The sequence below is a fragment of the Pinus tabuliformis genome, chromosome 1_1 (assembly GCF_031772625.1).
Source record: "Pinus tabuliformis cultivar Carrire ecotype Pingquan chromosome 1_1, CPIR1, whole genome shotgun sequence".
Lineage (NCBI taxonomy): Eukaryota > Viridiplantae > Streptophyta > Pinopsida > Pinales > Pinaceae > Pinus > Pinus tabuliformis.
The window spans coordinates 163,698,589-163,723,808 of NC_142297.1; the positions used below are offsets into that span (position 1 = coordinate 163,698,589).

General features: G+C 38.0%; 1 pseudogene across 1 annotated transcript in view; it reads left to right on the plus strand.

The window, feature by feature from the left end:
- LOC149212093 (MADS-box protein SOC1-like) overlaps positions 1 to 25,220 on the plus strand; it is a 244,664-nt pseudogene that overhangs the window by 95,757 nt on the left and 123,687 nt on the right. Inside the window, exon 3 of the transcript XR_016250746.1 lies at positions 23,873 to 23,954. The product of XR_016250746.1 is annotated as an MADS-box protein SOC1-like (transcript). The remainder of the gene's footprint in view (positions 1 to 23,872; positions 23,955 to 25,220) is intronic.

A 25,220-nucleotide genomic window follows, 5' to 3' on the forward strand; every position in this document is an offset into this window, starting at 1 on the left:
ACTACAGAGAGTTAAACAAAGCCACAAAGAAGGACCACTTCCCTTTACCCTTCATCGACCAAGTTCTAGATGGCTTGGCAAGGAAAAAGTTTTTCTCCTTCTTAGATGGATTCAACAAGTACAATCAAATCCATATCAGCCTAGAAGACCAGGGTAAAACCACCTTCACCTTTCCTTGGGGTACGTTTGCCTATAGGATCCTTCCTTTTGGTCTATGCAATGCTCCTGCCACTTTCCAGAGAGCAGACCTGAGTATCTTTGCCGAGTTAGTCCATGATGCAGCAGAGATTTATATGGACGATTTTACACCTTATGGATGTGATTTCTAGGAGGTTCTGTCCAACTTAGGTAAGGTGCTGAACAAATGCGTTGAAATGAACCTGTCTCTTAGAACCAAAAAATGTGAGTTCTTGATGATTGGTGGAACTGTGTTAGGTCATTCAATATTCCAACAAGGACTACAGGTGGACCCAAAAAAAATAACTATCATCCAAAGGGTCCAACCTCCGCAAAAGCATAGAGATGTCAGAAGTTTCCTAGGGTTAGCTGGATACTATCGAAGGTTTATAAAAGACTTCAACAAGTTAGCTTCTCCTTAATTTGGGTTGTTGGCTAAAGACTCTAAGTTTGTATGGTCAAAATGTTGTCAAGAGGCCCTGGACACCTTGAAGGACAAGTTAACCACTGCACCGATTCTCCGAGGCCCAAATTGGGCCCTTTTCAAATACATGCTGATGCCTCAAACAAAGCCATAGGAGCAGCTCTAGGCCAGATAGATGAAAATTTTCCTTATGTCGCTTACTTTATTAGTAAAAATTTGTCAAACACTGAGCTCCTAGCTATTGTGCATTCATTGAACAAATTTAGGCATTACATTACAGGGTATGAAACATTTGTATATACTAACCATCCGCAATCAAGTATTTAATGAATAAACCTGATGTGAATGCTCGGAATATTAGATGGTTACTTTTATTATAGCAGTGTGATCTAACTATTGTTGATAAGCGTGGCAAGGAAAATGTTGTAGCAGATTCCCTGTCCATATTAACTTTGCTTGTAGGTGAGGAAGGGATTGTTGATGATCAATTACCGAATGAACACTTATTTGGCATTTTAGTTCTCTCTCCATGGTTTGCTAACATAGCAAACTATTTGGTATCTGCGTAGCTCCCACTGAATTTGTCCTCCAAAGAGAAAAACAAGACTGTGAAGAAGAGTGCCCCATTCACTTGGATTGGGGGCAACCTCTTCAAACTAGGCCCGCATCAAATTTGAGAAGATGTGTCAAGGAGGAGGAAGTGTTTGACATCCTTCTGACTTGTCATGATGGGCCTTGTGGAGGTAACTTTTCATCAAAGAGGACAACATTCAAGGTGTTATAAGCTGGTTATTATTGGCCCACTCTTCATCATGATGTGAAAAGATATACTAGTCAGTGTGATCGGTTCCAAAGGATGGGAAAGCCTACTCCAAGGGATGAGATGCCTCTGCAACCTCAAGTGAATTTTGAGCTATTTGACAAGTGGGACATGGATTTCATTGGACTTATTGACCCTCCTTCCAAGAAAAAGCAATACATCATTGTGTGCATTGACTATCTGACTAAGTGGGCTGAAACCAAGGAAATCAAGGCAGCAACAGAGGAGAAGGTGGTTGAGTTCTCAAGGGAAAATGTCTTTTACAAGTTTGGGTACCCTAGAGAACTGGTCACTGACCAAGGCAGCCAGTTTACCTTCAACATGATTGAAGACTTGTTAAGCCAGCACAAGATCAAGCATAGAACCTCCACTCCCTATCACTCACAAACTAATGGGCAAGTGGAGGTGAACAACAGAGCGTTGGAGGGAATTCTGACCAAAATGGTCAGCAACAACAAAAAATATTGGTTAGATAGACTAGTTGAGGCCACCTGGGCCTACAATACCACCTGGAAGACCACCACTGGATTCACACCCTATGAGTTGGTCTATGGGAAAAAGGTTCTGTTGTCCATTGAATTTGAGTACAATACATTGAGGATGGCAGTCCAACTAGATCTAGATCTTAGCAGTGCATAAAAAGAGAGATTGCTCCAGTGGAGTGGGTTAGATGAGTTCAGAATGCAGGCCCTCCTACACACAGAGATAACTCAAATTCAGAGGAAGATATGGCATGACAAGAACATCAACGAAAAGCAATTTCAAGAAGGTGATTTGGCTTTGTTATATGATTCTAGATATAAATACTTTAAGGGAAATTTAAGGACTAGATGGTAAGGGCCTTATGTCATAGAGAAATGTCATGATAATGGTTCAGTGCAGATCAGAACCATAGATGTAGACACCATTCCTTTACTTGTTAATAGGCACAGATTGAAAGTTTACAAAAGGCCATTGTCAAAGCAAGAGTACATTGATGGTATCAATGAAACAATGATGGTGGTGGAGAAAGTATCGGCTCCCACCTCATCAAGTCACTGAGAAAAAGAAAAAAAAAAGAGAAAAAATAAGAAGACTCGAGTGAAAATCTCCATGAGGCGCCTGGGTCCCACGATTGGGTTGAAAACCTCTTGAGGCGGCCCAATGGTGTCAAAACAAAAAAAGAGAGAAATAAAAAGATCTCTAGGTGAAAACCTCTCTTGAGGCGCCCAGGGCAAGCAGCTAGGATGAAAACCTGTTGGAGGCAGACTAGTTTTAAAAACATAAAAAATAAATAAAAGAGAAAAGAAAAATTATGAAAATATTGTTTGCAGGTCACCAGGAGGACGATCAGGGCAATAATGGAGAATCAAAAGGGACCTATTTAGCTCATATTTTTATTTCTCTATTCATTATCCTTCATCATTCCACCATTCCTTTCATTTTTTTCACTCATTTGCCTCAGTTTGCAAGGGTTCTATGCTTTCTATAGGATTCCCTGAAAACCTACAGGATGATCCTATAGGAATTGAATTGGCTTTGGAATCCTAAAGGAAGTGACCATAGAGAAAAGAAATGGCCTGACCATGTTAGAGAAATAAATTCCTGCATCACCATCTCATTACCATACTGCTCTCCACCATGATCGCCCCGTGCATTCATCAAAAGATCTGTTTCCAAAAACATTTACAGTTTTAAAAAAATAAACATAGAGAAAAAGATGAAGACAGAGAGCAAGGGACAACACCTGAAGGTTATTTTTCATCATTCATAAACCCCTAGACCTCCTCTCTGCCCATGCTAATCATCCTCAGATCCTAGCAGTAGAATATGATTAAAATTTTTGAGGGAGAAGAAGCTACAAGACATCCTGTAGGAAATCTTGTAGCAACCTATCCCACAAAACAGAAATCATAGGTTGTAACAAGTTTCAAGCATGGAGATCCAAAGGTAGAAGAAGCTCCTCTAGAGCCTAGAAGCAGCAACAACATCATCATCATCAACACCAGGTACCTACACATCAAAGAAAATCATCAAAGGACAATATAAGGAAAAAAGAGGAGAAATCACATGCAACCAACACACAACAAAAACTTCATTTCTTCAACAAATTGCAACAAGGTATTGTTACCACAGGGAAGTATCTCGCTTCCACTCTCTCATTTGCATAATGTGATCAGAAGATGTAAAAATTATGAACGCGTTGGTTTATAAGCAAAAGGTGGCCAGTTAACTTGGCCGCCTTCGTTTAGCCATCGAGGACAAAATAGTTAGTCCTCACACATGTGGCAGCAGTCAAGTCAAAGAAAAGGAGAATGAGGTCGAAAGCAGTTAAGCAATGAATGCCTGAAGTGGGAGTTGATTATGAGGTGAGGAGAATGATGATGTGGTAGTGGGACCAACGGTCCAAACATAGATATTCGTAGCTTGGTTGCCAGCACACCATGTCACTCAAATCGACCATAAGAGGAAATAAACGTTGATCCCCATGCATAGATGCATTCACAATCTCGAGGCTCACACTAGAAAAGTTGTTGTCGGCCATCAAAGAAGCCTACAGGAGAGGGAAATTTCATTTCTTGCACATGACCACCGACAGGATCCTACAGGATCCCACAGGAATCATACAGGATACAGTCAAGCAACCTATATGATCGACAGTGAGCAATTTCAGAGGGATAAAAACGGGGGTTGGCTACATCAAGCATTGTAAGGAGGTAGGCTCTACATTTCCTCCCATTTTTCGAAGTGAAAGGAGGAAAAACATATTCTAGTTTGTTGAAATTGATTGCAGTAGAATGGAATTGTATCCATAGAAATTTCAGTTCAATTTCCTCCTTCATTAAAATTTTTTATCAGACATATCTACTCCTCCATCCATTAGACAAAATGAAAAGGGGGGTTTAATAGAAGGGAGTTCATCAACACCGTGAGGATTCACCAACAACCTCCTATGCTAGAAATATTCACAAGGCATAATTTGATGGGTTTCTTTGAGAAATTGAGGGGTTATGATGATGAAGTAGCCAGAGATTTTTCTCTCTCCCTCATTCCAATGACTAAGACCCATGCCGTTGTTGCGGTGAGAAGCCTCTCCATAGATCTCACACTTAAACTCATAAGCAGAATTACCACACTTACCTTCAGAGTGCCTTGGAGAAAGGAAGACAAGGGAAATAGCCAAACTACAAAGAAGAAATTCTTTTTAGAGGGAGAGGAGGCCATGGAGTGAGAAGAGCAAGTCTGCCATACCCCCGGAGTGAAATAAGCTACCACCTTATAAAATATATATCATGTGAAGGTAGGTATACTGTGGTATATGGATACCACTTTAGGCTTTTGGAAAAATTGAGGTTTGGAGCAAATACACCTCCTCACCACAGACTCAGCATACCCTACTTCCTTCTTCAATCACTGATAGATATGAGCATGAAGGTGCAGGAAGGAAACTACCAACAGCTAGCCCATCATGGGTTAATTAGACTCATCATAGAAGGTGCCTTCCAAAATCTTAGAATTCCTTTCACATGGGAAATTTTCAGAGACATGCAACAGAGGAGGATGTAAAAGCCCTCAAATATGACAAGAGACCTACTGCCAGTGAAAGGGATGAAGAAGAGACTGAAACAAATGAAGAAGAAGCAGAGAGGGATGAAGAGGAAATAGATGAGAAAGAAGAGGAAGAGAAAGAGAAGGAAAGTTGTGAAGAAACAAAAGAAGATGCCAAGGAGGAAATTGATGAACAAGGTGAGGAACTAGAGGGAGAAGAAGAGGAGAAAGACAAAGATGAAAAGGGCAATGGAAAATAGGAGGCAAAAGACAAGGAGGAGTAACCCAGGGTGTCTCTAGAACCCTCTGAGAAAGAGGCAGAACTTGCCCTCACTGCACTTAGCACCCCTATCAAACAAAAAGGAAAAAGATAGAGGCAAACTCCATTATATTTTAGAACAAGAAAAAGTACAGGGATAAGGCAGGGAAAATCTCAAACACCCACCAAGGTTCCCATTGTTATTGAAAACTCACCTAAACAGCAGGAAAATATGGCTCCTCTTATAAAAACTCAAGGAGAAGGATCCTCAGGACAAACCTCCCCTAAGTCTCCTATCACTTATGTGAGAAGGCCTATGACTAGATCTGCCTCATCCAAGGGAAAAGACATCCTACAGGATACACAACAAGACCTATAGGAAGCAGAGGAAATCTTACAGAAACTCTTCTAAACCTACAGGAAACTCAAAAATTGGATAAAGAAGGGAGTACGCAGCAAGAAACAAAGAAGGAGGACCAAACCTAAGGGAACGTAGTCCTCAACCTAACCTTGACTCCTACTACAGATTTATTGAAGGGGGTAGGGTCATTCCACAAAAAAATGTCATCCTATTATTCTTTTAGCTTGAGAAAGAAAGAGCAAGAACACATAGATGGATGCAGATCGCCAAGTTCAAGGGAGTGGAGGACATAGGTCACATGGAGGAAAAGCTCAAAGAGATGAGTAAAGAACTAAGTAGCCTTCGGGACAGAGAGCCATAATGGAAGCTCAGTTGGAGGTAGAAAATGCACGGTTGAAAGGACAACTACAAGAAAGAGAGAATCAATTGGAAATCATGGCCAGTGTATCCCTAGAGGCAATCTAGTGCACGATGCCAGCTAAGTCCTATGCATTATACCTTAAGGAACAGTGGCTGCAGTTCTAAATCAAGACCCTAGCACAAAGAGGCACTATGCCATTCCAGGATTATAGATAGTTCATTGATCTTTTTGATCAAAGAAAATTGGAGGATAAGGCTAAGATGTTTGTGTTCTACTTGCATAACATGGCCTTAACAAATCTGAATGTATGGGACCCTAATGCAAAACTAGTGGATTTATAGTTGATGGATTTGGCATCATGGATGAACCATGAGGAAGCAAGGGCTATAGAAATGAAGAAGATATTGGCAAGGGAACAAATAGAGCCTCTCATGATAAGCGCTGAGCAGTCTAATCCAATGGTTTTCATTAGTAGACATAATTTAACTACAAATGATCCTCAACTTGCACCTAGGTATCTTTCCACCCAAGAGCAACCAGTTACACATTTTGAGGATATCTTCAGGCTGTTAGGGGATGACAACATGCAAGCTTGCCAAAAGAGATGGAATACTTTCCATACAGTTTGAAAATCAGAGAGTACCATTCTCCTCAATTAATGAGAGAAGCACTGAATACGTCACCCATATACAAGCAAACCATCCAAAGACTCAAAGTCAATTGGATTGGCTTGAGACTCAGTCCACCACTACTCTTGGGGATGTTAGAAGGAAGGAAGGAAGAGGAAGAAAGAAATGAGTGGGGGGTGATAGAAAGGAAGGCAAGATTCTATGCTCAAGAAGAGGAAACCATAACAGAAGCATGGGATGTCAGAGAGACCACTAGGGCTGTGAAAGATATGGATATTGATTGAGTTGCTCAAAGGATGAGCAACACTTTCAATAGGGGGTGATGATGAGCCTCATCATTGGGTAACCATATGGACCTTAATTCACCTCCTAGATTAGTCAAATCAATTCTTCTCATAATTTATTACATGTTTTGATTATAATTTGTTTAATGAGATGAGTCAAAGTGAGCTATTAAGCCTAGTGGACTAATGTGCATTGAATGCAGGTTTATGAGAGAAAATTAGAGAATTTTGGCAAGATTAAGGGCTGAAACTCAAATGGGACAAGGAAGAGAGATTGTAGGAGGTAAATCCTCCTCATTTACTCCTCCCTCATTCGAATATTCATCCATCAATCACACTATCTCGGAGTACAAGAAGCCAAGTCATGAAGATCGAAAGGCAACCGAGCAAATAATAGTCAAAAAGTTATTTATCTCGAGTTTGGTAGCTGAGCCTCCCTATATTTGAGGAAGTCATTGGAGACTTCAGTTGTGTGAATAAAGAGGCCTAGAGCCTCACTAGGATGCGAATTTTTGTTGTAAAAACACTAGTTATTTTCGAGCTCCAGACTTGTGGAAGACATTGCTGTGTAATTTTCTGTTTTGATAATGAGAATGAGCTTTTTCTTGATCCAACACTGAGTTAACTCAGAGGGTTGAAGCTCTTGGGTTGGGGCTGAACCCTAGAAACAAAGGCTCCTATTCTTGTATCTTTATGCTTAAATTGATTTCATAGATTCATGGTTAAATTGTCATTAGAAGTATTCATTGAAAGTAGTGTAGATTTGATTAGTTTGTTTATTAATTTGCTTCCATTTGTGCTTTACCTCAATAGTAGTTTAGAAGGGATAAAGGAACATAAAAAAGTTGTCAATATGTGTTTTGGCCTCACTTCTTCCTTCAGGGATCATGACTTAAGGAAATGACTCCTATGCAGCCCCAAAATGACAGAATTCTACTTTCTCAAAGAATTTAGAGTTTCTTGTAGTTCAGCCAACATTTGATCAACTACAATAGTAAGATCTAGTTATCATTTCTTCCATATTTAGCCTTACAGTAGATCTGATCAATGATTCCATATTATTATGCAAGTTTTCTTCATGCATGAAGTTAACATCTAGCGCATTAAACTCTGTTTTCCTAGCTTACCGAAATTCTTCTTGTTTACATGATTTGTGGGTAAATATTAATGTTTGATGTAGTGTAGGTGTTTCAGAAGTAAAGAGAGATATCATAGTCAGCAACCTCCTTTCTTCAACCATCCATGATCATCGTTTCTTTCACTAAGACCCTCACCAATTTCATCATTTTACAAGGAAACTCCTCGAAGCATGTTGAGCAAATCCAACCATCTTCCAACCTTGGTTTTGAGTTCTGAGTGATCCTAGGCATTTTCTTACCTTATTCCATCCACCAACCACCTTCCCTAAGCCTTCCATCGCCTTCAGCACCCATCATTTTTCCCTCGGCTGTATCTTGTAGAAATATAGGGAATCCTGTAGGTTTTTAAGACATCCTTAAGGTTTTCCTATAATGGCCTGTTTTGAGGCCGAATTGAGGGAAAAGCCTCTAGGAAGCCAGAAAAGGTCACCTAAGGGTATCCCAAACCTTCCAACCATCTACCAACATTCCTAAGTCACCTGCCACATCACCAAAATACATTAGCTTTCACACTTTTCAATGAAAAAAGACAAAAACAAAAAAATAGATTTATTTTAGCCATTTACATGCATAGTAGTAAAAATGTTGATGTTTTGCATTTACATGCTTAAGACAGTAGAATTTCATACATGTTAACCTAGCATTCTTTCTAAAACATAGTCTCTTAGCAGTTAGTTAAAAAACGATGTGTTTTTAGCATTGGATTTCAGTGTTTTTCGTTATTCCAGTAGACAAGATTTCTCTTAGAGTAGATTTCTCTTTCCCTCATCAGTGATCAAGCTTCTTTTGAATCCATAGAAGTCTGGCTTGAAAAACCCTAATGGTCTCTCACTAGCTGAAGAGTGACAAAAGGGCAGAATCATCACATTTACTTGTGTATACAACACTGTCACTTCCAAGTTTGTTCGAACCCTGGGTTGATAAAGTAAAGCTGGTAGCCCCAGGAGTTGTAGCATTCTTGCTGCAATATTGGTTCTTATCACCATTATAGCCCCTTTTCATCAAATTATCCCAAGTCAGAATGCGATTGAAAAGATCCAACCAAGAAAATCACTTGATCTTCAAGGGAGCTTCCCATCTCCACACAACTAAAGTCTGCACATTTTTAGGGCATGAACGAGGGAAACCAAAGATGTATGAATAAATTTCACTTGCAGCAATATTTCCACTAGCGGCACGTCCACCCCACGAAAGAGAATCAAACCTCTCAAACAACACGATCCCTGCCTCAATGAGTTTTAGCCTATAGGACTCCCTTTTCACATTGAAAGCCACGTTGAGACCCAAATCCTAAGAATGAGGCCAAGCAGAGGAGGGAAGCTGATTAGGTAACTGATGCTTAAGATCACCAAGATGGCGGATACCCAAACGATGAAGGGGAAGATGATTTATGGGGATAGAGTATGATCACCAAACATGCATTTAATAGCATCTAGTCCAATAAGGATCTTGACACTATTACCCACAAACCACCTGAGGTTTCCCCAAACCAAGATCTAGTAACCATCAAGCTGCTCCAAAGATATGATTTCCTCCACTTGAATGGGGCTCTTTGAGCAACCCATTCTTCCAAACTTTGTTGCAGGAGGTATTTATAGAGGATAATTGGACTCCAAATACCTTGCTCATTAAAAACCCTCCAAGGATTACGAGTGACAAGAGTCAGATTGAATTGTTTCATATCCCTCATACCTCTCCCACCAACATCTAAAAGGTGAGTGATTGAATCCATCTTGACTGGGTGAATTTTTGAGGAAGTTCCTCTTATGGACCATAGAAACTTGGCATAGCATTAGTTTTGTTGATTATTGTTGAAGGAACAAGAAAATGGTGCATCGAGAACACGAAGATTCCTTGAAGGACTAATTTTATCATGATCACCCTTCCTCAAAGGTTAGTGACCTATGATCCCATTGAGATAGCTTCTTTTGGATTTTAATAATGAGCCACTCCGAGTCCAAAATCCTATAGTTTCCATGCTTGAGGAAACAACCCAAATATTTGAAACCGGAGGATAGAGAGATAATTTTAATCTCAAATAGGGTTGCAATTTGTTAGCGGAGCACTACATCCTCTCCATCAACGATAAGCTCATTGTTATCTTTATTAATATCAAGTCTAGAGGCCCTTACGAAGTGAGTTAAAATTTGATGTAAAGTTTCCCATTCAGAAAGCTTAGCAACTCCAAAACCAAGGACATCATCCACAAAAAGTAAGTGAGTAGTTGAGATAGTGGAAGAAGCGCTACGTCTAGAGATATTACCCTTCAATTTAGCTGCACTTACACTTCTTCTAAACAAGTCCATTACCAAGATAAAGAGTAACGGGGAGAGAGCACATCTTTGTTTCAAACCCCTCTATATTTAAAAAAAAAATATGTAGGGAACCCCTTGATTAAAACTGCCATTGATGTCTATGTCACACATGCCATTATCCATTTCACTCAATGGGACTTGTAGTTTGAGGTTTGAATAACAATGCTGTGTCATATAGTAATTTTTAGTATGTCAATTTGTAAGGCTATTTAGCTACCAACTGAGAAAGTTTTGAACAATATATGACTAATTTTTGTTTGATGATTATGGATAATTTTTGAAGAATTTTAATTTGATCAATAATTATGGGTTATTATAAACAATGTTGTATTATTATTAAAAATATTAAACACAAATGAACATTAAATATTAAATATGAGGAAGTTTAATATAATTTTAATTTGTTATTAAAATTTAAATAATATTAATTAATTTATTTGAAATTTATAATATTATTGAATTAATAGTTATATATATATATATATATATATATATAGAATCAGAATACAATTTATATAAATAAACTATACATTTTGTAAATTTTATTTTTTAAATTTTAATAACAAAGGAATTAAGATTTTTACACGACAAAAATTCCCGAATTGTTGATTAATAGAGGAAGGTCCACATATTAATGTCTTAATTCTGGTTCGTTATTAGGGTTAGAATAAGGCACATCTTGTTATCCACTATTTATTTCTTTATTTGATCTTCATGTTTTTTGAAGTCTTTTAAAGATGAACTAAGAGTGTGGTTATAAAACGTTGCCTGAAACCCTTCAATGTGTGGCATTCCTTTATTAATCAACAATTCCAACCATAGAAACCTAAATACTATTATTCCCTTATAAATAAAGAAATTACATATTAATTTAAAATTTAATGTAATTTTAAAACTATATTTTGTTGTTGTTGCTAAAAATAAAATAATATATATATATATATATATATATATATATATACTTTGATTATAGTAGTACAAAAAATATAGTTATGGGAGCTATTGAGTTCTGCATATGCTGGGCCTCGTGGCCAATAGAGCAAGAAGATGCAAGGTGCTAACAAAATTGGGGAGGTTTCTGCTGTCTGTGGAGAGACCAGAGAACCTCCCTACTTTTACAGTTCACCAAAATAAGCAGAAATATAAAAGATAGACTATGCCACCTTGAGAGGTTGTTTGCTGAAAAAGGGAGATGTGAGAACAGAAGAGGTGACGCCATGACCAAGTAAAACCAGCAGCGAGGCATGAGGAATGAACAATGAGCAATGAGTAGACACAATATCTTGAGAGGTTGAGCTTGCCAACTTAGCGCTTTGAAGGATCCTCCTCGACCACCAAGCATGGATTGTAAAAGTCTAGGCCATTGAGCAAAGAAGGATCAAAAGATCTGGTGGCAAAAGCTTAAATTTCGCAAGGACATTGAGAGGATTCGTTCACTTGGACACCGGGTCCACTAGTCTGGGAACATGCCCCTTGGGAAGGACCCGCACCCACAGGACTCTCCTTTGCATGCAACGAGGCTGGCATCGACGGGGAGAGGCAATGTTGTACGAAGCGAGGATGAAGTGGGGATGTTTTTTTGGAAGCTAAACGTGAGAAGCATCTAGTATATATATATATATATATATATATATATATATATATATATATATATATATAATTTTTTTAATATTTATATTAAAAAAACATCCAGAATACCAAATTAGTTGTAGAAGATATGAACATGCATATTTGTACATAAATCGAGGTAGATATGACACCATTGTACATCAATGATTAATTATTCAAGGATCAACCATCTAGAATCTAGATTCTTCTCCTCTTGGGTATCCTTTGCATCTACCTCGATTGTTTAGGAATATTAGTCAACATTGCTTAATTTTGATCAAATTACCAAATCCAAGCCTTAAAATATGGTAGAAAAATACTAACATGCTTGATGAATGATTTTGAGCCTTGACTTCATTGAAAGGTAACTTTTTGCTAAGGCCATCACAAAGGATTTCAACAATTAACACCACCAACACTAGGTTTCATATAGGGATTGTTTCCTTTGGTTATGCGGCAACGACATACCTTCATACATGATATAATTTAATGAAATGCCACAATCCCATTCATCTCGAATTCCTGAAAACTCTTATGTCTGTTAAATTTTGAATAGGATATGAAATTCTACTTTCTCCACATAAAGTCCAATGAGGCTGGAACCACTCTCAATCATTCAAAGTATTTTCATGGTAGTTTTAAAAATTTAAGTAAAAGTGACATTCTCCTTTATCTTTCATTTTGACCCTTTACTTTAAAAATTTAACATTACCATGAGGGAACATTTAGGAAGCATTTAAAGAGCATCAAGGGAACACCTTAGCAGTGTCCGGAAAGCCCCAACCCAACACAAATGAAAGGAAAAAAAAAATGAAATTGAGCTTCTACAAAACCCCCTGTCTTACTTCATATCTGCTCGCGATCCAGGTTGTCACGCCCACGAGTTGGCGATGTGCAACGAGTCAGGTGACATGACTTTCGGTTAAAGGAAATGAGTCATGGTGGGATGAGTCGGGTGGTCGGTTAAACACACCCGAGTCACATGCGACAAAGGCACGAGTCATGTACAACGAAGTGCGACGATAGGGCAAGTTGTGACGATCTAGCATGGGGGTTGAAAAACCGAGAAAGTAAAAAAACAACTAAGTGTTGGACGAGTTGTGACTAGTCTATACGAAGGGTGAAAAGTTGTGCGGTTGGTGAGCTGACCCATAGTTGGGGCGAGCCGACTTAAGGAGGGGAAAACTGACATGTTTTGGAGGATGAGTTATATGGTCGGCTTGGGCAGGCCGACCCATCGACATCCATGGTGGAACCATATATAAAGGTGGACGCATGGAGGAGGAAAGACATCAAGGAAGGAAGCATCAACGCAAGTCATTCTAGGAAACACCAAGCGAACTTGGCGAGCAAGGAAGACAAGCATTGATGTAGGCTGAGGTGCAGGAGGACGGTTAGGTCGAAGCACTAAGCGAGAACTGAAAACCGAACAACAGGGCGGCGGCTGAACTGGGGTGAGACTGCTTGGGCGAGTTGGTGGATTTCCGCAAGGCGAGCTGTCGAGGGCGCACGTGCCCGAAGTCTGGATGGAGGATTGCGGTCAGGTGGAGTTCGAATAGTCGGGCGAACGGTTGGTGGACGGTCGGGCGAATGGACGCTGGGCTCATTTAATGTTGGGCAAGTTAGACTCAAGTTGTAGGTGGGCTGTACGAAGGCGCGGGCGTCCTTGCCCACGAACTAGGTAGTGTAACACGAAGGTGTCAGGTAGAGTTGTTGGACGAGTGCGTCAAAACACATAGTGGGCGCTGTTGCCTGAACTACGATACAAGTTGGCGAGGGTGACGTTGCTGAATAGAGTGGGTCCCCTTGAACGACAGAGCTTGGGTAGGCCTAAACGAGAACTTGGGCAGAGCTGAACGATAGCTTGGGGCAAGGTTGAATAACAACATTGTTGGAATGTGAAGTTTGGTAGTTTTTCCAAGGTAATTTTGGGGTTGCCTTATAAAGGCTGATCATTGTATAAACTTGGAAAAACTATATATTTGTATATTATTGGGCAAGCTCTAACCAGGGAGTTTCCCCTCCCTTTGAAGAAATATTGTACGGTTGTACTTTTATATGAATGATGATAAAGATGAATGTTTCCGCTATGTAAATGAATGATGAATTCTTAGTGAAGTTGAAAAATATTCGAAGTATTGAATGCTAGTTGTAGTTTGCACTCAAGAGTAATGTTAAAAAGAAATTGGGTAGCGGTGTCGCACGTGCCCATGTGCGGTTGAAAGACTACCGGCCGGATCGGGGCATGATAAGTGGTATCAGAGGTTACTGAATACTTGAAGAGAAGTTGATACCAGTACACTTTGTGAGGTGGTACCAAAAGTATAGTCCTTTGATCGGTTTGCAGAAGTTTGACAGGGGGAAGTAAAGGGCCAAGTTGAATGATAGAAGAAGTATATGGTTGCTACTAGATCACAAAGGAAGTTGATGGCAAGTCAAGCAGATAAATCTCAAGTTATGACACGTGAATTTAGCAAGGATGTTGAACCAAACCTTATGGATCGAGTGGTGGATAGGATTTAAGAGCCGGCTTTCGACTTCACTTTGGTGAAGTCTGAATACGCTGAACATAGAGATATGGAAGCTGGGTTGCAGGTTGAGTATACGAAGTTGAAAGAAGATTTTGAAGACCTCCAAATTTGATATGAGTATATAGAATGGCTTTATACACAAACAGAGAAAGAAGTGAAAGAGATTGGCACTGCAAGTGACCAAGGTTTGGCAAAAATCTTAAAGTTGCATAAAGATCTTGGAGATGCTCAGAATGAGATAGCAGTTTTGAAGAAGGAAATTAGGCAAAGTTCTGGTGGAGGAGTTTCTCATGTGAAAGTCAAGGAACCTGATTTTTGTGATGGGACAAGAAGTGTGAAAAATCTTGGTAACTTTCTATGGGATATAGAGCAATACTTGGAGCGTTTGGGTATATTTCTGATGATGAGGACAAAGTGAAGGTAGCTGCTCAATTCTTGACGAAGGATGCTAATATGTAGTGGCGAAGGAAGATGGACCAGATTGCCAATTGCAATGCTGCGGAAATCACTTCATGGGATCACATGAAGAAATCTTTGCAAGCTCATTTTAGTCCACAAGATGAGACATGGGATCCAAGGATTAAGATAAAATTACATAAAAGAAACAGGGAGTCTATGAGAATATCAATGAGAGTTCTCAAGTGCAGTTTTGGAGTTACCTGATATGGCGGAAAGGGACAAGGTGTTCAATTTCATTATAGGATTGAAGCCTTGGGCGCGCAATGAGGTGAAGAGGCAAAAGATTAAGAAACTTGAAGAAGCTTTCGCAGTAATTGATCGCTTGGTAGAACATTATGATGAAGTAACCGATGAGAGAAAGAAGAACATTGATAAGCCGAAAGAGAAGTCTACAAAAGAAGAGCCTTCGAGATCGTATGATAAGATGAAGACAGAGAAGCCCTTGAAGTGTTGGATATGTGAAGAACACATATGTTGAATAATTGTCCTTTAAGACCGAAAGTGGTAACGATGGCACAATCTGATGTGAAGAAGAAAGAAGAAACTTTTGTTGGAGCTATGCAGATTTTGGGACCTGCAGTGGTTACGGAAGTGATCTCACAAAGAGATATTGAAAGGAACCAGTTGGAATATGTGGAGATGGAGATTGGGAAATACATTATTCTCACTATGGTGGATAGAGGTGCAACTCATAACTTCATGAGTGAAGACACTGCGAGCAGGATTGGGCTGAAATTTATACTAGTTCAAGCACAATTGAATGCGGTGAATTCTTCACATCATTCTGTGATTGGTGTCGCTAAGAAGGTCGATGTGACATTAGGTGAATGCACAGGGAAGGTTGATTTCAATGATGTGGATAGATGACTATGAAGATGTACTATGCATGGAATTTATGAAGCAATTTGAAGCTATGATAGTTCCACATGAAGAAGTTGTACATTTATGATGAATGTGAGGAAGTGCCCATTGGTGTACCAACCATAGGGGCTACAATCACTGAATGTAAGTTGACAACGATGAATGTGGAGGAAATCAAGGGAGATGACGAAGTCTGTAAGAGGTTGTCTTCTATAGGGGAAAAACTTATGGAGCAATCATAGGTGATTAGAGCGTTGTTTGATATTATCTTGGATCTATCAAGCAGACTAGAGGCAATAGAGAAGGATGAGGATGCTAGACCGAATGATCAGATGGAGAGTTGGGAAGCATACTTGTAGAGATTAGAGGTGGAAGATCCTCACAAATTGATGGGCCTCTAAATTAGACATAAATTAAGGCCCATGCCTCTAAATTAAACATAAATTAAGGACTATGACCATCGTTCAACGCATTAAACCTCTATTTTTGCATTAGATAATGTATTTTTAACTTTAATATATTCATTGGGAAGGTTTATGAATAATTGTATATTTGTGTCTAATATTATTTATTTTGTGGAATATTATGAGAATATTGGACAGATTATGAAGATTTTGAGGAGGAGATAATTTAGGGACTTGCTCTCGACTACAGGAGGATAAATGTTAAATAATAAATCAACAAGATATTATGGAATTACGTCATAGATTGTGGAACTCCAATGATTGAGAAAATCTAGGAATGTGTTCCTGGCCATTTAATGCATATTCCTCGTATTGGGAACCAGATCCACTAATGAAGGGATTTTGGTGGGGAAAGTTTCCTCCTTTCATGAGGATTGATTCTTAATCATTTTGTATAAGTACTAAGTCGAATTTGCCTCTAGGGATATATTTTTTTATTAGTGTTCTTGTGGAGAGAACTTGTATTTCTGCAGCTCCATTGTATTTTCTTGCAAGGATGTAATTGTATTGAGGAAAATAATGAGGATTGGTGTGATGTTCAACATCTAAATCTTGTTCTCCTCCATAGGTCTCTGAATTTCCTTGGGCTTGGCCATCCTAGAAGCCTCAGAGCCCTTTTGTATCATTTTTTTTTTCTTTTTTTCAATTCTTATTCGCATGCATCTCTTGTTTTTAGTTCTTTTTATTTCTGCATTTAGTATTTATGATTTCGCGTTGTAAGATTGCGTTAAATGGTTGATGTAAGTTTTTTTGTAGGATCAAAACCATCATTTAATCCTTGGAAAAGCTTTGGAAGGTCATAGTAATCATTGAGCTACTTGGATTAATTTTCTTATTCCCAAATCTATATTTCTGGAACTCCTTTGTGGCAAAGAACAATAAATCTCTGCTATTTTTTAGAGCATTCTAACGAGCTTCAATCGAGTTGGTTCCAGTTGCATTAGATCAAAAAACATTCTAGTTCATAACAAAAATTACCCCATTGCATTTGCACTTGATTATGTTAGGCACTTTATAGATTTACTAGCTCACTAGTTTTCGAATTTCTATATTTTCGACTAGTAATTTTCTACTGTTTTTTAGTGTGAGTTAACAAAGATCTTTTTAAGTGATTCTACTTGGAATGGGGACTTAAAACATCCTATTCAATAAAAAACAATTTCCCATCCAATTTGGATTTGATTTGTTTGGTCATTCGATAAATTATAATTTCGTATAGTAAATCTGTAACATCTTGTAGTAAAACAGGGGATCCTGTAGGAGAACTAGGGGATCCTGTAGGAGAACTAGTACATCTTGTAGGAAGTCCTGTTGAACCATTTCGTATAATAAATCTGTAACATCTTGTAGTAAAACAGGGGATCCTGTAGAAGAACTAGTACATCCTGTAGGAAATCTTGTAGCGCCCTGTTTTGAACCATTTCATATAGTAAATCTGTAACATCTAGTAGTAAAATAGGGGATCCTGTAGGAGAACTGGTACATCCTGTAGGAAATCCTGTAGTGGCCTGTTTTGAACCCGTGTTGAGAAAAATCATCATTGATGTTGGGATTAGGCTTCTACTTGACCTCCATGCCATCAAGACCATTTTAACCCACTTCTTCCACACTTATCTCCCCTGTCAAAGATCAAGGAAAGATTATTATTTGCATTTATAAAGAAAAAAGTTAAAAAAAATGAGTTCTTTTATATTTACACATGCACACAACAGTTAGTACTCTAGATCATATTTCATGTTTAGATTAGTTAAAACACCACGTGACAAATAGGGTTAAAATATGGTTTTTTTGCAAGCAAAGCGTGTTAATAAGTAGATAGAGGGTTTCTTGTTATTTTACAAGCATTTTTAAATTAAGTGTTTTCATTCCTACAAATAGGCAACATTTATTTTCTCTCATGATAGCAAAGGAAGGACACGTTGTATGCTGCACATATAGTGTCGACACCTCTTAAGTTTTTACGAATCTCGGGCGGATAATTAAAGTCGGTAGCCTTGTGAATTGCAACATTCTTGTTGCAATACCGAGACTCATCGCAGAGGATTGAGCTAATATGTGAGGAAGAAGGAGAGCTTTCAGGCTCCACTTTCTCCTCCTCTTCTTAGACTATCATGGGGATGAGGCTCATTGTTAGCTGCTCATGGCAGTGAGTGTCCAACTTTTTTCAGCAGACCTCTAGGGTGAGATGGAAACGATTGACAACAGTGTGCAGTGATGAGTCATGATGATGTAGGGGCATGCGTTCTTATGGAGGCGATGTATGGTTGATTTGCTACCCAACTAGTCACTGACATGAGGGGTACCAACACATGATTTTCTTGCAGAGTTTGGCATATCGATGGCACAAAGCAGGTCAGAGGTGGAAACATTTGGATACCCATACACATATTTTTGTGGACTTATGGTCTTGGCGATGGAGGTTGTTGGGATGATGTTGTCGAGGACAACAACCATTTAGAGTGGGGGAGTATGTCATGCCGACGAGTTCGTGATGTGCGACGAGCTAGGTGACATGAATTTTGGTTAAAGGCGACGAGCCGGGCGGACGGTTAAATGCGCTCGAGTCACATGTGATGAAATGTGACTAAGGCATGAGTCATGTGCAACGAGAGGGTGAGGTGAGACGTGCTAGCACGGGGTCGAAATATCAAGAAAGTTGAATAACGTTTAAGTGTTGGACGAGTTGCGACGAGCTTATATGAAGGGTGAAAAATCGAGCGGTTGGTCAGCCGACCCATAGTTGGGTGTGCTGACTTAAGGAGTGGCGAAACGACAAGTTTTGGTGGCCAAGTTATTTGGTCAACTTGGGCAGGTCGACCTATCAACATCCATGGTGCAACTGTATATATAGGTGGACGCATGCACGAGGAAATACATCAAGGAAGCATCAACACAAGTCATTCCAAGCAAGACCAAGCAAACCTGGCGAGCAAGGAAGACAAGCATAGTCGCAGGTTGAGGTGCAGGCGGACGGGCGGGTTGAAGCACTTCGTGAAAACAAAAAACCGAACAGCAGGGCAGTGGGGGCAAGGCTACCTAGGCGAGTCGAGCGGACTGCCGCAGGATGAGCTGCCGAGGGCCCAATTGCCTGAAGTTTGAAAGGAGGATTGCGGTTGAGCGGAGTTCGAACAGTCGGGCGAGTGGAGTCTGGTCACATGCAAAGTTGGGCTAGATGGACCGGAGTTGTGGGCGGGCTGCAGGAAGGCACGGACGCCCTTGCCCACGAGCTAGGTGGTGTAACATGAAGGCGCTAGGTAGCGCTGTTGGACGAGTGCGGTAGAACACGTAGTGGGCGTTGCTGCTCGAACTACGATATGAGCTTACGAGGGCGAGGTTGCACAATAAAGTGGGCCGCCTTGAACGACAGAGCTTGGGCAGGCTTGAAGAAGAACTTGGGAAGAGCTGAACGATAGCTTTGGGGTGAGGCTTAACGACAGCAGAGTTGGAAAGTGAAGTTTGGCAGTTTTGCCAATGGTAATTTTCGGGTTGCCTTGTAAAGCCTGATCATTGCATAAACTTGTAAAAATTATATATTTGTATATTGTTGGGCAAGCTCTAACCAGGGAGTTGCCCCTCCCTTTAAAGACATACTGCACTGTTGTACTTATATATGAATGATTATAAAGATGAATGTTTCCGCTCTGTGAAAAATAATGATTGCTTAATGAAGTTGAAACATATTGTAAGTATTGAATGTTAGGTGCACTGAGTACTAGAGAGTTTCGTTAAAAATAAATTGGGTAGCGGTGCCGCACCTGCCTATATGCGGTCGAAAGACTGCCCAGATAGAGATGTGACACAGTTAGATCTGTGCTTGAACCTTCATGGATCCGTGGCAGATCATTTTTGGGATCCTTAGACCAGGAATCCAGAACAATAGATCAGTTCCAGACGGTTCTGATCCGTGGTTACGTCCGAGGATCAACCGTGGATCTGTATGGGACATGGTTCCTGCCTTAGATCCTTGCGGGTGGGTGAAGGATCCTGCAACATTGGGGAGAGGGACTATGCGACCGACCGTGAGGAGCGTCTCCAAGCTTGGGAGAGAAGGAAGAATCATGGACTGTGTCGGTCGATGGGGATTCCAATCCGTGTAATTCCAAACCTCGAAGGCGTCTGATTTTATGATAACCCGACTTTGTAGGGTGGAGGTGACTGTCAAGCATGAGATTGCTACGAATCCAACACATGACCCTCAAGCATGAGATTGCTACGAATCCAACACATGACCCTCAAGCATGAGATATGTCGGCCCAAAAACATTGTGCAAGGTGATCTCTTGAGGTGGGAACTTCAAGAACTTCAGCTTCCGCCACCATCCATCTGAAACGGTAGGGGATTGCACCGTCGAAGTGCTCATCTTCATGCCAACTTCATAGCGTGGGGAGGTTGGCCTTGCCTACGCCCTCCTTCACTGGGCCTTCCTCATGCCAACTTCATAGCGTGGGGAGGTTGGCCTTGCCTACGCCCTCCTTCACTGGGCCTTCCTCGCTCTCACACCATGGCCGTAAAACAACAGAATGCCGAAGCCTAAAACAAAGTTGAGACACTACCTTCTCTCAAGAGCCAAAATTGAATTGGATGGTGCAAGCTTCCATCAAGTTAATAGCAGGTGACTGCTGCGGAGGCCAAGTTGGTTAGGCATGCGCTTAGTAAGTTTTAAATACTTGAGGGGGTGGACTTGACACCACACCCTCGCTCCCTGCTCGAGGTGCTGTGAAAACTGCACTGAAGCGCTGCGAAATTCCTGGGCAGGCTGCCGTTATTAAGTGTGTGGTGGGGGGAAGACGGTGGTTTGGATTGTTCAGACTCCCTGCCACACGGATCTGTGGAAAATAAAACAAATATTATTTACAAATAAATATAAAAGTTGGGGAGGGTGGTTTGGATTGTCCAGACTCCCTCCCACACGGATCCGTGGAAAATAAAACAAATATTATTTACAAATAAATATAAAGGTCCACATATAATAATAAATTCATTATTTAATTAAATTCTTAATTTAGTAATGATTTTTCATTCTATGCCACATTATTTTACATGTTTTCTTTCCCGATCTTGTAGGCTGGCAAGAAGAGACCAGGTAGCATAAAAATTCCTAGAATAAGAGAATTGCGACTGTCCACGACTACCATACAAAATCAAGGGGAGAACATTTACTTTGAAGTTTGCACTAGCTGTTTAGAATCAAACTACCATAGGTCTGTGATGTTGTTAGTTATACCAATATGTGCAGAACGTGCACAGGTAATGGAAGAATAAGAATATGTTTAGGGATGGCTTACCTGGAGAGAGGAAATGCAGCGTAAATATAAACCTGAGAATAAGGGAAGGGATGACTACACATTTGAAACTGACTCTTAACTTTTGCTGTTCAGCAACTCTGAGAAAGAATATAAAGATTTTATGTACGTCTTTCATAGGTCTGATATGGTATTGGATTTGCAATTTGGATGCATGAAGTCTGTGGTACTTTGAGTCATATTCCATTTCATCTTGCTTTGTAATTTCGTATCCCGTTCGCTTGCCTTTGCTACCTGCACATGATTCTCAGATGGGACCTATAGTTTGACATTTTCAATATCGATGCATTGTCATATAGTAATTTCAGTATGTATGTTTGCAAGGCTATTTAGCTGCACAAGGAGAACGTTTTGAACAATGTTGGACTTACTTTTGTTTCATGATTATCGATCATTTTAGAAAAAAATTCATTTCATTAATAATCCTGTCTGTGGTACTTTGAATCATATTCCATTTCAGCTTGCTTTGTAATTTCGTATCCCGTTCGCTTGCCTTTGCTACTGCACATGATTCTCAGATGGGACCTATAGTTTGACATTTTCAATATCAATGCAATGTCATATAGTAATTTTAGTATGTATGTTTGCAAGGCTATTTAGCTGCACAAGGGGAACGTTTTGAACAATGTTGTACTTACTTTTGTTTCATGATTATCGATAATTTTAGAAAAAAAATCATTTCATTAATAATCATTATATTGATTATAATTTGTTATTATACCCGCTATAGTATTATTATGAAAATATTGAATAAAAATGAACGGATAGTACTAATTTATTATTAAATTTTCAAGAGTATTAGTTTACTTATTTAAAAGTTACATTTGTCTTAAATTAATAGTAATTTTTTAACTGAATTAATAGTAAATAATTTAATATATATGAATAAAATAAATATATTTTTTAAAATTTAATACTAAAGCTAATAATTTTTATTTTTTTGGTATAGTAAAGGAATTTCTTAATTTATAAATTAAAAAATTATATATTAATATAAAAATTAATTTAATAATTATATATTAATATAAAATTTAATTTAATAATTATATCTTAATATAAAATTTAATGTAATTGAAGGGATAAGTTTCTTTTATGAGGGGATGTGTAAGTGTTATTGGTCTAGGATGTGTACTTATGCAAGTAGATGCATCCAGGGATATGTCCATCAGTCAAGTTGACATATGTCTTTTTAAAATAAAAATACATATGCTTTAAAGAAAAAACTAATATTGACTATAATTAAAAAAAATGAATAGGCTGTAAACTAATTGGAAGTAAAAGGGTGAGTAAGATGTTTAAGCTTTATATTTAAAAAAATATTTCAATAAGATATTTAAATAAACTAATTGAAGATCTATGTGAACTAATTTATATAAATATCAATTTCATAGATATCTATATATGGGAAAAAAATTGTTAAAATAAAATATTTTAATGTTATATAAAGTAATATATTCAATGTGGTTTATCAATAAAATATTTTAATATGAATTAATATTGACATATGCTTATAAGAAAATAATTTAAACAATGAAAAATTATGTATTGTATTTTGCACTCTAAAGAAGTTTATATTTGAAGAAATTAATTTGATACCTCTAGGCTCATGTTACATCCGTACTTAAGATGGATCTATGTTGGTTTTAAAATTGAATTGTTGTTATTTTTCTTCAAATGAATGAAATAAACTTTTCCCTTAGTCCAAGGTTCGAGTGAGGTTGCTGGTACTAGTCCAGCCTATACTTGTAGTCATTAATAAGTCATAAAGCATGAAGCACTTTACAAAGGTATTTATCAATGCATTAAAACTTATCATGTCACTAGTGAAGATTTCAACCTAAATAGAGAAATGTCATTAGTAGAGTGTTCAACGTAGGTGAGGAAGATAACAACCATTCAACCAACTACTAAAAATAACTCTTCTGAACTATATTATTGTTATTATTATTATTAAAAAAACATTATTTACAAATAAATATAATTGCTAAATACAACTAATATTTAGTTAAATTATCAATATAAAGTTTTATTTTATTTTTAATTCTATGTTATTCTGCATACTTCCTTTTATAATACGTTAGTTTATATTATTTCTATGTTAACATTCTTCTAGATGTATAATCTAGACAATCTAAATTCTGATAGAACTTTATTGATATATAGATAGTCTTTTATATTTTAACTTAATTTGAGATTAAATTAAGATTGAACTTAATTAGTGAATTAGAAACTAATGAATATGTTTTACGGTGTGTGTTATGAATGGGAAATTTATGATTTATTTATATGAATTTATTCCGTTGATATTGAAATGCTTAGTGATATATTACATGTGTATGTCACGTGAAGCATGCAGAAAATGTTGGAACGATACGAAAAATGTTCAGAAGGAAGTAACCCGACGAGTACAGCAAAAGAGCAAGATGTCCAGGTGGGGACTTCTTTGAATATAAATGTAACCATTTTAAAATAGTGCTGAGACTTAATATAATGTTTCATTACCTCTTATGATAATTGATCTTGTAATTATATGAGTTTTGATTAAATTTACGTGCTATATAATGGGTTAATTTTATAATTTTTATTTAATTGGAAAATTATATATGACTATTTTATAACAATTATTTAGAGTTAATAACTATTCAATAATAAACGTTTGATAGGGTTGGTGGAAACCAAAACAAACTGAACTTAATAAGAATTATCAAAAGCACAACCTTAAGTTTAAGTTTTTTTTCTTCTATTAAATAGCTTTTATTTTGTTTTTATTAAAAATAAAATCAATTTAACCGACCCTTAACATTATTAAAAACTTATAAATATTAGATTACCTTTTAAATACAAAAGGAATTCTTTAAAAAAATAATTCCATTAACTATTAAGTTAATAGTTCAATTTTTCTTCCTTAGGACTTTCCCACATAAATAAGGGAAATTAATGTGAAAAACTTCAGCAATGAATCAATTTTCTTCTTGAAAAATGATGTTGTTGTTTAACATCCAATTTGCTCGATGAGAAATGATGTTGTTGTTTAATATCAATTTTTCTTGGTTTGATCTGAAAACATCACTACTTTTTGATATAAATAACAGAACTTAATGTGAAAACCTTCAAAAATAAATCAATTTGTAAGAAATGATGTTGTTGGCTCATGAATGTTGTATGGGACAACGAAGCCAAACTTTATCCTAAGGTATTTAAACTCTGTTGCAACATAATGTCCATCTTTTTAGGCCTTAAAATTGGCAAGTGCTTGTTCAAGAGCATGTTAGACATAGTTATCAATCTATACTAGGGTGTCTTGAAATAGGAAACATGTTGTTGTTCTTTCTATTTGTGAGGGGAAATAGACGAGGGGAGCATGACTAATATGTGACAAGTATCAACATGCTAAAAATCATAGCATACTTCACAAGAAAATAGCCCATATAATTGTGAACAACTCTATTATAATTGTTCTATTCACCGTGCAAATACTTTTACCATTATTTATGTTTACGATAGAACCACGAAGCATATGAATGCGTTTGTACTTGACCACATATTTTTCCATCTATCTAAACATGAAAGGAAGTGGAAAATCACAATTTACAACCTAGAAAATGTGAAAGGGTTATAGAAGTGGTTGAGGAATACGTAATCATAATTAGAGATCGTGGTGAGAGGAAGCCAAAATTTGCCAAACATGAGTGGAAAT